The sequence below is a fragment of the Natator depressus genome, chromosome 6 (assembly GCF_965152275.1).
Source record: "Natator depressus isolate rNatDep1 chromosome 6, rNatDep2.hap1, whole genome shotgun sequence".
In the NCBI taxonomy this organism is placed as follows: Eukaryota; Metazoa; Chordata; order Testudines; family Cheloniidae; genus Natator; species Natator depressus.
Genome location: NC_134239.1, coordinates 95,087,467 through 95,098,915, shown reverse-complemented (window position 1 = coordinate 95,098,915; position 11,449 = coordinate 95,087,467).

Genomic DNA, 11,449 nt, shown 5'->3' with positions numbered 1-11,449 from the left:
TTAAAAAAAATTAAGAGCCACCCACTGTAATGGTGTTTGTTGGTCCTAATTATAGTGTTTCCACAAAATTAAAGGACCATTGGGATTCTTTTCTTTCAGCATTGCCTTTGTAATTTAATAATCTTTGAGGTAGGGTGATGTATTTCATAGCTGCTTGTTCTCTATTTGTTGAAAAGAATTATTGAAAATTGATTTGATTAGATGTATCTTCCTTGATATTTGATCATTAGAGCAATTGTGCTTGGGTCTGGATTCCTGTTTACCCTTGGAGAAAAAAGAAACTGGAAGGAAAGCGGGATTATTTTCTACTCAGTGTGAGACCTGCTTTTCGTGGCGTATATCATCTGAAATAAGACAGTGCGGACACCCAAAGAAGAATAATGGGTAATTCTAAGTTCAGTTCCTCCCTACCTGCAAAAAATAAAACAGTACAAGAGATCTTCCCAATACTACAGAGATATGTTCATTAGAGATGATGGACAGATAGATCCTGTAGAAAGCTAGAGTCAGTAGACTGGAATTTTCCATCCAGAATAGCTGGGATAAGATGTAAGTGAACCAATTAGTTAAAAATAATACCCAACCAGAACACTTGCTCCTTCATTGATCCAAACCTTTGCAAGTATCAAAATAAGTTTAGTTAAGGATCACTCTTCATTTCCCCATGGTTTAAATGTGGCTTCTACTCCTTCCCACCATCACTGCAACCCTCCAATCAGGCCCTCCACAGACTTCTCCTATAAGGAGGTTGATGATATCCCCATATTCTATAACTTCTACCCTTTACAATTAGGAGATCCTATGGCAGAGTTCAGCACTTCCAACAATCTCTGTATTGGCATTTGATTGTAGTTTAAACAAATGTCAGTCCTGGGGCATGTGATTCACCCTGGGATCAATTAAGAGTATTCTACAGCAGTGAGGCCTACCCTTCAGGATGCTGAAACTACTGCACATCTGCCATTGTGAAGGGAGGGGAGCAGAGAGATGCCTACTCACCACAAGAAGGAGTTAGAAAGGGAGAGGATAGCTCCAGGCCACCCTCAAAGGCGTTTGCTTTAATAGATAGATAGATAGATAGTGAAGTGCAAGCCCCAAGGTTGGATCAGAGCTTTCCCAAAGTTTGTGCAGGTTAAAGATGTTATGGTAGGGCTGAAGTGTTTATACAAAAGTGGGGGCTAGCATCGGGAACTCGGGGTTTCCCCTGGAACTGCATAGAGGAGAGGAATGGGATTTTTATTCCCTCTCTGAACTGAAAGAAAAATTGCTGGTGACCAAGACAGAGGAGATGGGGGGAGTAGGGCTTGAAGGGAGGCGATTTGCTTGGGAAGAACTGAGCTCTTTGTAAGAGTGGCCCCAAAAGGTAAAAAAAATAAATCAACAAACTCCATGTACGCGCTGACTTTCAGGAGTTTAGCCACATGGAACCTCTAAGCCTTCTAACGTTAGCCTGTTGCTACCCAGGAGAGAGACCTTGATTCTAACCTCCTTTCCACTCTTCCCAAGCTCACAGCCAGAATGGTCCTCTCAGATCAGTTCCCTAAGTGTTCTGCTGCTGCAGGCAAAAAGGAGCGCCGCAAATCACTTGACTTTCCCATGGCTCAGTCACCTCAAAGCAAGTAAGAACTGTGTCAGGAACCTCCCTGTGAAAAAACAGACACTGCGGCTGAGCTGAGCTGTACTGAGTTAGTAAATTAAGTGCACATGTGCCTAGAGAGACAGTGGTGGTGGTTTTGTTTTTTAAAAGAGTAGAAAATAAAATTAACCACTCCCGACTACATTCCATAATATTATTGCTTTAAATCTTTAGTGCCCTCCCTTATTCCCTTCAGAAAACAAACAGCTGAGATTTGTGGCAAAACATCCGGACATCTATCTACTCTCCTTAGCCAAATGCAGGGAGTTCCTTTCAGCAAGGCTCACAGACGCTGAAGGATTTGAACTACGCCTCACTATGGGCATAGTGAAGCTGTCACTTTACGAGCCAACCCATGTATGCGGCAACACATTGCTTGCTCCTGTGCTCACAGCAGAGTATAACACATTGTGACTCAGGCAGCCAGAAATTGTCACCTGGTTTTCCACTGCTCTGGAGGGAGATACATCCTTTGTCAGCTCTATACCTGGTCCGGTGTTTCTCCCCTACAATGCTGGCGAATGGGGGGAGAGGTATGCAAAGGATATTTCCAGGGCTTCACCCATTCTCTGACCCTTCCCACCCCCACAGACAAGGAGACAGCTTAGCAGCCATTTGGACACTACAACTCAATCCATGTAGCTACCGGAGATAAGGATAGCAGGCAGAGGAGAGTAGGGCACACTTTACTCCCCTTATTTCCCCATGTAGGCATGCAGAACAGGCCACAATCTGGCTCTATGACTAGCAAGAGTAAGGTGGTGGTGGGACAGGGACATAGTCCATGTCCTCCTGTTCACTTTACCCATCCAGGGATTTTCTCCTCAGTGTTTCATCGCCAGTCTTGTTCTGGGTATTACTAAAGCACTCATCACCATTGCATGTAGGCAACAGGGAGGTAAAATCTCAGAAGGTGACTTTGTTATGTTGTGGGCTACCTTCTTTCAGTCCTCTCTCTTCAAGGCTTTGTATAGCTCTGCCCCTAACTACTCTCAATTCTAAATGCTTTACTATACGTTGCACGTCCTTTCACACCATTGCTTCCCCTAGCCCTCCCGTTTTTCATGTTCTCCATTCTCAGACTAGAGCTGTGTGTCATTGAGAGGCATTTGGTAGATTTATGCACACAACTTTTTGTGGTTTCTTTTCAGGATTTGCACCCCCTCAAGTTTTGGTTTATTTTCTGTTTTGTTTAAATAGCTGGTTTTGTACTGATGCCATCAGAGAAGTCAAATTTCTGCATGTTGTCAATTAAACATCTCCTTCTCGTGCATATTTCACTTAAAAAAAAACCCAATAAGTTCTACATCCTTAAAATTCTTGCAAGGAATGCCTTTTGTTAGGGTCTCTTCTTTCCGTTTCAGTGCGCCTCATAGAAGCATCTGAACACCTGAACTCAGTGTGGTCAAATGGAATTAACTCTTCAAGACTAAAACTTTCTCTTAGTAAAATTTTCCTTTACAATCCACTAACCCGTCCTGAGCTGTTCCAAGCAGTTGTGCGTGGCATATGCAAGATTTTTTTTTTCTAGAAATGATGGCATTCCAGTCAACAGCTGTTCATGGCTTTAGAATTGAAGTGTTGGAGGTAAAATGACCATCCTACCCACATACCTAATGATGGATGCATTAGAAATATAATAGACAGGGATATTTTAATGTCTTAGTTCAACCTTCTCTGTCTCAAATATACCAGAAGTTTGCCTTTCCAAGTCCCCCCATCTCACATAAAATCACTTCAAAGACTCAAGGCTGCTGACTTGCAAATTTGGGTGGCAAAAATAAAAACCAGAGTTACAAAATTAAACAAAGAGTATGATTCCATTAACTAAATGTGACTTCAGAATTGGGCTCCATTGCTCATGACTACTGTACTGCTGAAGGACAAGAAGAATTATGAATGCATTTGTTTCTGTCTATAATCCTTTAATTTACAATCTTTCGCCTTTGTAAGAATAATTGCAAACCTAGAAGTAGGTCTCCCAAAGCGCATTCCTCACCAGAGCAAAATCAGCCCAGAATTTCAGCTGATGACAAACTGTTGCTCAGAATTAAGAACACTGAGTTAATAGGATCCATAGATATTTGTCTCAGATTATTGATTAATTTTCTGTTTGGTTTTACTTCCCTTGGTGAAATTAATCACATTCCTCAAACTAGATGGCTTACACCTCATCACTTTGATGTAATGAAATCAGCTATTAGATTCTGCACACTCAGTTCTGGTATTGATTTATTGATGGCTGTATTGGTTACCCTTGTTCAAGAGAGACACAGGACATGTGAGAGCAGTGACACCTACAGGGAAGTTGTGGCTCTACAGAGCATTTACTTTAGCAAAGCACCAATAAGCAAGGTTTGTTGTTATATTTTTTTAAAATAAATATCAGTTTAACTCCACATGCTTCAAAAATTGCTAGAAATAAAGATCTGTGGGTAGCATCTAACCTGTAAACTATGTCAGGGCATATGCAATGTCATCGACTTTTTTATTTCTTTCATCCAGATCCATGAAGACCTATCAGTTATTTTCAGATAGACGTTTAGGGTTTGAACTATTTTTGACTCAAATAGAGAGTGTGCCTTTTGCCAGAGTCATCAGCAAGCAAACAGGATGAGAAATAGAAAACATTAATAAAACCAGTGTATGCAGCTGTGTGAAGTGTTTGGTGCAGTAGCCAGGAGTGGCTCCAGATGCTGCAGAAACAGGAAACAGGCCAGGAGGAGCATATAAAAGAAGGATGTAATTCTAGGGTGTGTTTAACACCAAGCAAGGGATAGAAAAGATGCATGAATAGCAGCGACAGGTCTTGGGCTGCAAAGTGCAGCTCCTGATCCACAAGTTCTTCCAAGTTTGGGAATGTTTGGCTGTAAGCAACAGTTGACTCTAATATTGTGCATGACCAGCTGGTGAACAGTAACCACAAGACATACACCAGCCATTGTAGTGGGACGGACAATAACTGTACTTAAAGTCACTCAGTCCATCGTGCATTATTCCCAAGAGCAAGCTGAATATGGTACAAATGGGGGGCTGCATCCATGTATGGCTGGACTGGATTTAGCCTAAACGTTATTTTTAAAAAACGTGGATTTGAACTGGAAAACTGGACTGATTACAATGTAAAGTCCAGATTCTGTCACCTTTCCCTTACCTTACTCTGATAGTTAGTCGGACTGAAACTGGTGGGAGTACTCCCAGGTAAAGGTACTGTCCAGCATGAATAAGGCAGGCAGAAAGTGGCCCTAAATATTTTACAGGACTTAGACGGGATCAGATTCACCAAAGTTATAACTGAGACCAGTCATGGTTTTCAGAGAATTTGGTGGATTTTATTACAAAGTAATCAAGTGCTTTTCTTCCTCCCCTGTTATCTCTGCCCCAGAGAAGTAACTGGTGGACATGAACAAACTGGAATCACCCCCTTTCCGCAAAATGTGGGCACATGTAGTTACCTGGGTTTTGAATATTCACATCTGTACCCAATAATACAACACAGTTTTTGCCTAACTCCCATCAAGGTATATATATTTACAAAAGATACAACGTGGGCATACACTATTTGTTCAAGGGGATAACAGACTCACAGACAAAAAGAAATGGAACTAAGTGAATCAGTGAAAGCTGTTAAATGCTAGCTTCAGATTTCATTTACACTGATGCAAATTCAGTCACACCACAGACATCAGTTTGGATTTATAAATGAAATGACTCCAGTTTAACACTCATGTAACTGAGATCAGAATGTGATTCCAAACAATTTGAGGAGAAGCTTCTTTATGCAGAGCTTATAAACTAATGGATCAAAAGGACTCCCACAAGGCAGCAAAAGAAGTTGCAGTGGGGACAAACTATTCTGGACAGAACTAGACGGGCTATTGGAAGGTGACGTATTTGAAGATTTGAGGAACCTGCTTGATGGCACATTCTTTACTTAAGGGATGTGAGGAGGTTTTGTGCACTACAAAATTCTACACAGTCAAAACTTGTTATTGATTGTGGGGCCAAATTTATCTCTAACTTCATCAATCCCAATGGAATTAAAATAGGGTGAAATAGGTATATGGACTAAATAAGCCATATATAGGATCCCAGACAAAGAAAAGGAGCAAGGAGGGATAATATACTGGATGCTCACTCACCACAATTGTGTTATGACACAAGGATAAGATCAGAGCCCTTCAGCTTCCCAGCAGTCAAGGGAGAGTAATTATTCAAACTGTTCTTCATCAGCATTGTTTTTGCATATAATTACTTTTGTTCCATTTTTGTAATAGCAATTACATGAGTCCCATTACCCATGCAGTCATATATGCGTGCATAATTAAAACCTGCATCAGCTAGACAGGATCATCCAGGCAGTCTGAACTAGCCAGGAAAGGGCCCCTAGTTCTGTTCCCAGCTACACCTTTGACAGACTGCATGAACTTGGAAAAGTCACTTCACCTCTCTGCTGCTCAGTTTACCTCCATGAGAAGTAATAATTTCCCAGGGTGTTGTGGGGTTAACAAATACATGTTTTTAAAGCTCGTCAGATGATAGCTATGCAATGGCCTCATGCTGTTTCATAATAGCCATTTTGCACATGTTTAAAGATCTGATCTTTCTAAACAAAACACACATAATAAAATAATATCACACTGAGGCTAGTCCAGGGAGAGTTGCAGTTCCTATGCTTTCAGGATAATTAGTTAAAGCATTGTTACAAATGAGCTTATCTGCTCGACACATACAGATTTGCAGAATACATTGTCCTATGTTTGGGAGATAAGGGATGCAATTTATTGATTTTTATTTTATAGTGAAGTTGGCACCAAAGCAGTTGTATCTCAGCAGGACCCACTAGTGCCTGCAGCACCACAGACTGTTGTAGTAAATCAGCTTGAGGATTGCCAATTAGCTGTGCATCTTTTGTGGGTGTCCGTTCAGCTGAAATGGGAGAAGACCACACACAAACTAGCTAACTTATATCAGATGTCAAACTTGATATACAGCTAATGAGGGCTGTAGGCACCTAAGCAAAGATGCTTCATGGACCAAACTATTTCATCAAGTGATTTGAATTAAAAGAAGGGGAGGGGGGGAGTCGCTGTCATAATTTTTTTTTTTTTGCTTTTATATCAAGAGTCCAGGGTCTCTCTGAGTCTGGGATATTCATTATATTCCTTCCCTTGGGTAATACTGAAAAGGGCACAGAATGTCAGCAATCATCCCCTTTGTGTCTTAGTGGCAAGTTTATGACTGAAGGATTACCTCACTAATATGTGTTTAAATGAGGAGCTGGCAACGTTAGTGGTATTTAAGAGAGCTCTGGCATTTGAAACAGTCGACAACAAGCGATCATGCTAGTAAACAGGAACCTTATTGATGTCAGGCTGGTTTTGAGAGTGAAGGCTTTAATGACAGCTTTGGTCTGACACTTACTTTTAATCTCCTGGAAGGCTGTTTTGTGCTGAATGTGGAACAGAACAGCTCATAAGCTGAAAGAGATGAAAAAAGTAAAGGTCTGCTGAGAATAACATTTTAAAAATAGCCCATGTCTTTGTTATTAATATTATCTATGATTAGTGAGAACTAATGGCTGTTTAAAAATCTAACTTCCGTTATACCACTTCAGGTGTTCATTTACTTTTTGCATTTCTTTCTGGAGACAGGGCATGTCTACACTGCAATTAAAAATCTTGCAAGTGGGGAAATATTGCCTCTTAAAGATGCTCAGGGTTCGTGGTAAGTTTTTGTTTTGTTCTGTGTTGTTAAGAGGAAATTTAACTACAGAGTAGACATACCCTGTGTAAGTTTCCCAGACCTGAAGAGGAGCTGTGTGTAAACTCAAAAACTTATATTTTATTGGACCATCTGTTGGTGAGAAAGAAATTACCTCATTTACCTAATCTTCTTCAGCAAAAGCAGCAAAGAGTCCTGTGTCACCTTATAGACTAACAGACATATTGGAGCATAAGCTTTCGTGGGTGAATACCCACTTCGTCGGCTGACATGCATCTGACGTATTCACCCACGAAAGCTTATGCTCCAATACGTCTGTTAGTCTATAAGGTGACACAGGACTCTTTGCCGCTTTTACAGATCCAGACTAACATGGCTACCCCTCTGATTCTTCAGCAAGTTCTCCAAATCCTATCTATTCCTACTATGAACACTCTACTCCAAGACTTGTTTATTTCTCACTCAAGCGACTGTAACTTCTACCTGTGGAAACCACAACTCTCATTTTGCCAAACATGAGGCAGTCAGTGCACCACAGCTCCAAGGAGTACCTTCTCTAGAGCTGGTTGGGAATTGTTTTGTTGGAGAATGATGTTGTTTCCTCAAAAACAACTTTTTATGGGAACATACTGGTTTAAAAAAAATATCAGGAATTTTCTTAGGTCCAGAAGTCAGAGACCAAACTCCAGGGGGCACTCACTAGAGATATGGGACACCCAGGTTTGAGTCCCTGCTCCACCTGATCCCTTGCTCTGACCAACCAGGATCTCCTGCATCGGAGGTGGGTGCCCTCACGATCGGATTATAGCATCAGTGTCTATGTGATGGGGTGTAACAACTGTGCACTGGAGGGAGAAGTTAAAGGAAAAGCCTGGCTCAGTGGGAGGTCTACTGGGGGAGGGATCCGACTTTTTGAGCTATCCGTGGGAAGGAAGAAATGGCTGGGATCAGAAACTGCATTGAAGGAAGAATCAGCTGGGCTACTGCATAGCCAGATACCAATTGTCAGACCCTCCTGAGGGAGCTAGACCGGGGGCAGAACCTTTTTGTTTCATAACTAGTTTGGCTCCCCTTTGTTTGGGGAAGAGTCAGCTGGGGAAATGACTGAGAAAGGCCATGACAGGAAGCAACCTAGGGTCAGGGATACATACGAGGGTCTGCAACAGACCTCACCTGCTTCATTTAGGCTGAAACCCAGAGAAGAGGGCAGGCCCGGGTGCCCCTGCTGGTCCATCTAAGGTGAGGATGTGAAGATTTTTGAGCCAACAGCTGGCAGACCCAAAAGTCCAAAGTTAGGCTGAACCTCCCACATAAGGCGGCCAGAACGATCAGTGGTATGTTGGACTCAGGTTTCCCAAGAAGGGGAAGGACTAAAAGTGACTCAGCTGGAGAGATGAGTCACAAGATAAAAAAGCAGACTACTGCTATGCCAGAACGTCATCAGCAAGAGGCACAAAGGAAGAGAGATTTCACAGCCGTGTTAGTCTGTATTCGCAAAAAGAAAAGGAGTACTTGTGGCACCTTAGAGACTAACCAATTTATTTGAGCATAAGCTTTCGTGAGCTACAGCTGGCTATGCCAGATCCAACCACCTGGGGTGCACCAGCCAGCAAGTCACAAGTTTACACTCTCTCTCTGGCTCAACAAATATGTAATTATTTATGCAAAACAGAACAGCTTCAACAGGAAAGATCAATTCTGTAGCCTGGTGTTTAGTGTGGGAGACATAAGTTCTCAAGTCTCACATGGGAGACATAAGTTCAAGTCCCTGCTGTCTCTGATTCAGTGCAAAGACCTGCACCTAGGTCTCTGACATCCTAGATGATTACCCCGACCACTGGGCTATTCATGAGTTGATCGCTTCCTGCTCCCCCACACCAGATTTTTTGAAAGACCTAGTTTTTGCTCCACTGCAGAAAGAAAACAAATGTCAAAATCTTGACTTTTTCACAAAACCAAATTCTTGTTTTCCAGCCAACGCTGGATGTTCTGATCTCTCTCCTAGAGGGCAATTCCTAAGCCTACTTCCTCTGCAGTATTCACAGAGATGCATGCTGCTCCTTTTCAGAGGAGCAGCAGAGGGCAGAACTCAACCCAGAGCTCGGGAATCCTAACCTATCCAGCAGGATCCTGCAAACTGGAGATAGACAGCTGGTGTCCTAGCTTCATCTCAAAGTGTTGTCCAGAGCAGAATTTTGTGTAAATATGAACCACAACTGAAATCCCACTCATTGGTACTTAAAACATAACTGCAAACTTAACCACACCCAGCTGAAAAAGAGGTTTCAGTACCTATTTCACAACAGGTTCCATCTCCACAGTGAGCTGCAGCAAAACCTGACACAAAAAACTTCCGCTCTGCGTAGTGAGAATTATGGATCTACATCTCGGTCTCTGAACTGAGCTCACAAAGAATTTACACGGACTAACACCATCAAAATGCCATTAGAAGGCTTCAAGATGGCAAAATCTAGCTAGACCCCGGATGTTGCTTGGAGCAAGAAGTTACCAAGGAACCTACACAGTATTTTAGTATCTAAACGTCAATTAGTTTTCATTTGACATACTTGACAATAGCTCATAAAAAGTGCAATCTTGACAGCACAGGAGGCGAGACATCTATTTTTAATAGCTTTTGATTCACAAGCAGAAATGTCATTCAAACACTGTTTTGGCTGTTTGGATTTGATGCCAAACAAGATCTCGAAGGTTGGCAAGTGCTTCTTAAAATGTCTAAATCTTTCAGGTGAGCTAATATGGCCAAAGGGTGTGACTTTTTTCTTACGTCATTTCATATGATGCAGAGGAGAGAAAAAAAAGCAGAGTTGTGCTGATTGGTTCCCTCTTGATCCATTTTTTGGATGAAGAGCTTGATTTTCAAAATAGATATTTGTTCTTAGTTGTTTGGTGCGCCAGCATGCTCCACATAGCCTGTTTAGAGGGTGTGTATGACACACGACAGAGCATGGTGTTTCTACATTTGATTGACAGAGCCCTATTTAAGGCCTCTGTACCGTAGTGGATTCTTCCCAGTAATATACCTTAAACAGCATCCTACCTTGAAAGGATCTCAGAACACTTTGTCAGTATTAGTCAAAGTCTTGCCACATTCCTGTGACATGTGCCAGCATTACTAATCCTCTTACAGAGACGGAGGGGAAGTGAGATGTCCAAGATACACAGAGTCTGTGTCAGAGCTAGGAATTAAACCCAGACCTCTGCTCTGTGCTACAACCACTAGACCATACTTGCACTCTTAAAGTAGGTCCCTATTTTTCTCCCAAAATTCTCATGATGGCAGCTCCATCTGCTGAGCCCAACTTGCTGGTAATTTTCTGGTTCCAGTCTTCCTTCCCACTTTTTCCCCCTTCAAGTGACAGCACGAAACAGAATGTTAGGGGTGATAGGAGGAGAAGTGATGCCTTTACCTCTTTCCTTTTTTAAAACAAAACAAAACCCACCACTCTCTAATAAAAGTATCCAGTACTAGTACTACCTGTAGTAGAAAGGAAGAGCCTGAAGCATGGGCCTGGTGTGAGGCCTGAACCAAAATCAGCAAAAATTATACTATGAGCAACAGTCAGGACGTGTCAAAAGCAGGTGCTTGCCTGCAAGTCAGAGTCCAGTACACAAACTCGGCACCGGTATTGCTAGCATTGCTACAAAAACTGCACACGTAAACACATTCCAGCAGGCCAGCACAAGAACACCCCAACCTAGCACACAATAAAATGGTTTGACAAAAGTCATGGTGATATTTTGTCTGAAACATCAGGAGTAAAGGTACAAAGACAGGTGGTGACTAGGAACCTCTTTTTTTGGGCGGGGGGGGGAGAAGCAATAACCTTACCCTTGAGGCTGTTCCTGGGGAAAGAGAGAACTCCCCGGGCTCACAGCCCCTCAGGCTAGTTATTTCCGCCTCTGGGTCGGACCAATCAAAAGCTGTTCCACAGCTGCGTCATACAATACATTTTCCTGAACCAATCCTATCGTCCCCAGAAATTTAAACAAGAGCCATCTTCCTCCCCTCCCCTCACTACCCCTTCTTTAACTGCCTTATTCTTATCTAAAAAACTAGACCCCCAAGCA